Raw genomic sequence first — 3942 nt, forward strand, 5'->3', positions numbered from 1 at the left:
ACTCTTCTTGATCCGTATGAACTGTTGGTAGACTGATTACAGTACCATCAATCATAGAAGTACCAGGTACATGAGTATTAGTTGGAGATGACAAAAACACCGAGTCTGATTCAATTGCAGCAACTTGTTTACCAACAACGTCCTCTGCTGCTAAGGAATTTTGAGCGTGTCTTCAACTCTATTTGACAAAAACAATGGAGGTGGAGACATTTGCTCTGTTCGACTGTTCTAGATGCATCCGTCATCTTGAACAAGATCGTAATGTGAATGATGAGTCGCTAGTGGAGACTCACTTGTAGGATCGGTCTGTTTCATGATCTCCTATAGTCCGATTGTCATGTGTTCTTTGGTATAGGAACCGGTAATACATCCGGACTCGCACTTTCTTGAACTTAGTGGAAAATCGGTAATCTCGTGGATGGTAACCAAGAATCCATAAGCTTGTCAACAAACATTTTATTAGGAGATGCAGATTTATACGGAAAAACATTTTCATCAAAACTCACATGTCGAGATATTATTATTTTCTTAGTTTTGGGATTGAAACATTTGTAACCTTTGTGTTTTTCACTATACCCTATAAAAACACATAAACAAGACTTAGGATCAAACTTATGACCTCTTGTGTCCCATATATATGGAAAACACTTAGAACCAAAGACACGTAGGGAGCTATATCAAAATGAGTTCCATGCAATTTAAAATATGGTGTTTCATTCCCTAGCACAGAAGTAGGCAACCTATTTATTAAAAAAACAGCAGTTTGAAAAGCATCGACCCACATAGACAATGGCACATGACTATGATACATCATCGTCAATCCTAATTCACGAATAAAACGGTGTCGTCGTTCGACAGCACCTGTTTGCTCGGGTGTATGAGGACACGAAACTTGATGTTTAATACCTTGTGAAAGAAAATGTGAAGATAAAGCATTATTCAAGAACTCACCTCCTCCATCGGAATGGAAAACCTTGATGGTCTTCCCAAATTGTCTTAGCACAAACTGTTCAAAAGCTTTATAAGCAACAAAGAAATCCGATTTTTTCTTTAGTGGTATAAGCCAAGAGTATTTAGAATAGTCATCTACCAAGCAAGCATAATATTTAAATTTGGCAAAAGATAAAACAGGGGCTGGTCCCCATAAATCACAATGAACTTTTTCAAATACAGTGGTACTTTTATTGGAAGACAAACTAAATGGAAATTTGCTCAATTTGCCTAATTGGCAGCTATCACATAAAAATTTAGAATGCAAGGAACCTTTAACATCAATAAGGTTCTTATTAAACAAAATAGAAATCGCAGAAGGTTGAGGGTGTCCTAATCGTTGATGCCATATGTCTGCTGTTCCAGATCTAAATCGATTGGAAAAATATGCTTTCGGATTCCCTGACAAGATATAAAGGTTATTTTTCCGTGGCCCTTGTAGCAGTACCTGTCCCGTCTGTCGATCCTTAACAGAAATAGAAACATTAGAAAATTCACAATTCACGTGGATAATCATCACATTGGTGGCCTACAGAAAGTAAATTCTTTTTTAGAGCAGGAACAAAAAAGACATTTGAAAGTGATAATTTTTGCTTCTGTTCTATAGACGTCATTCCAACACCATCGATGGATAGAAACGTTCCATCGCCGATGGTTATGGAATCAGGTCCATAATAGTCAGTAAGTTTATGGAATAGATTTTTGTTACCTGTCATATGATTCGATGCACCAGAGTCTGCAACCCAGTCAGTATCTACAACATCAGTATCCAATGTGAGTGCCGAAAGAGCTTGGCGAAGTCGCTTTGTTTTTCTTGTGGAATCCACCAGCAAATCTTCGCGATGTGACCATCTCTGTTGCAGTATTGACACACTTCGTTCTTATACAGCTCTCGTTCAGCTGGTGTCATTCTTCTACGACCAGCCGGGGGAGGTCGCCGTTGGGAAGAATACGACTCTTTGTTTGGAAAAGGGTTTTGCGTTTGCTGGGCTTGAAAACCACGCCCTTGGGAATTAAATCTAGGACGCCGATTCGAGGAATTACTGGATGAATTCTGTTGATTTCCATAAAAAGCCACATGCGAAATTTGATCAAGACCAGATTCGTTCTGTGTGGAAAACCACACTCGTCGCTGGTCTAAATTCTTAAGTTGAGAGACCAGTTCATTAAAATTGGGTCGCGGTGGTTTAAGCATCGTCGTAGTAAACGTTTAGTACTGGGGTCCTGCTGGTAAGGAGACAAAAGACTTTTTCTTCATCGGGTACTTTTTTCCCGATAGCGGCTAAACTGTCGCAGAGTTCTTTAAACAAACGCAGATGTTCAGTGATGGACCGATTTTCATCTTTGCGAAAATAGGTCAATTGCTGTCTGAGGGTAAATTCCCTCTCTTGAGAATCTTGTGCATATGCATCTTTTAATGCACTCCAAACAGTATGAACTGTTTCTAGTCCGATGACAAGTCCGAGTGATTCCTCACTAAGGGTGCCATAGATCCACCCACGAAGTAATCTATCAGACTTTTGCCACGCCTTGAAGATGTCTGATTCTTTGTGGTTGATAGTTTTACGGAATTGGATTGGGAGGGTAACGAATTTCGATCTTCAGAAAGCCATTAACCAAATGATCCGACAATTCCTGACTTTCAGCTAAACTCAAAAGTTGTTCTCTCCACAGAGGATAGTTTGATTGTTTGAGCTTTAAGGTAATAAAATTGGCTACATTCAGAGAAGAAGCCATGGTGAGCAGATCGTTGAGGCTCTGATACCAAGATAACAAAGTGAAGAAGATGTAATTTTATTAATGTGAAACCTCAATGATCCAATTGATGATATACATTCACTTTAAATAAAAGAATAATAACAGAGGTTCTTTGAAAAGAGGAGAAAAATAATGAAGACTATCACTTGGAAGGGAACGAATTACCCAAAGAATCTCAACCACAAAGACTCATTCAAATATACAATATTTACAGAATTCACCTTATCACTCCTTTACTCAAGCCTAAAAACACGGCATCCTTATTTCTTCTGAGAGGCGGACTCGTCCTTATTACTCCTTGAGCTAATAGTTAGCAAAATTAATTTTTGTCCATAACTACAAAGTTTTAGGGTATTCACTAAGCTTTCTAACGATTCAAGAATCACACTATTTCAAGTTTGTAGCTCAAGTTATGAATTTTTAAATTTGATTATCCTGCTTCTAGAAACCATCAGATTAATTTTCTAGATTTGAGCAATAAAAAGTTTTGCCTTTAAATACTAACTTAACAAGGGAATTAGGTTTGGCACGAAACTACAAAGTTTTAGAGCATTTATCAAAGTTTTCATAGACATAAAGATCACAATAATCAAATTTTCCTAACTTAAGTTATGAATTTTTAAAAGTGACTGATGCTGCAGGCTACTAGCAAAACCAAAGTTCTATCACACATGCTAGCTATCCTTTTTACTATCTTGTATTTTTCCCTTATCCTTAGTGATATCTCTACTCAAATATGATAAAAAATAAAGGTTATAGTACTAATCTTAATTGTAAACCAGCTGCTGCCCCTCCTTTTTCCTTCAAATATCCACCAAACCCTTTTAGGAGTTAGGGTTCTTCAAGCTTGTTTCACCAATCCTTTAGCTCTATTTGCTTTAGCCTCCAAAAATGAGTTGATCTAGGGTTTTTACTTGAAATGAAAACAAAAAAAAGGGGAAGAAGAAGAGTGAATAGTCGGCTAAAATGGGAGGAAGAGGATAAGGTTGCTTATACTTGCTTTTAACCATTGGTCCTTCATTTTTTATCCATTGGTCCATGAAATATTTTCTCTTATTTCTAATTTTCCCTAAAACTTTGTAATTTATTCAAGTTAGTTCTCAAGTCTTAATTGATTCAATTTGGTCCTCTAACCTTTGGTGGCCGGGTTTCTAGATATGCAAGGAGGTAATTTCGCACCTAAATAAATTTTAC

The 3942-nt window shown here is 37.3% G+C and overlaps 1 long non-coding RNA gene across 1 annotated transcript; it reads right to left on the bottom strand.

Annotated features, from left to right (window-relative positions):
* Positions 1-1111: 1111 nt before the first annotated feature.
* On the bottom strand, positions 1112-1784 carry LOC131175582 (uncharacterized). The gene is made up of 2 exons (XR_009145758.1): positions 1700-1784; positions 1112-1456 (listed from the first exon to the last, which is right to left on the bottom strand). It is a non-coding gene; the product is annotated as an uncharacterized LOC131175582 (long non-coding RNA).
* Between the last annotated feature and the right edge of the window lie 2158 nt (positions 1785-3942).

This window comes from Hevea brasiliensis, chromosome 17 (assembly GCF_030052815.1).
Source record: "Hevea brasiliensis isolate MT/VB/25A 57/8 chromosome 17, ASM3005281v1, whole genome shotgun sequence".
Classification (NCBI taxonomy): domain Eukaryota; kingdom Viridiplantae; phylum Streptophyta; class Magnoliopsida; order Malpighiales; family Euphorbiaceae; genus Hevea; species Hevea brasiliensis.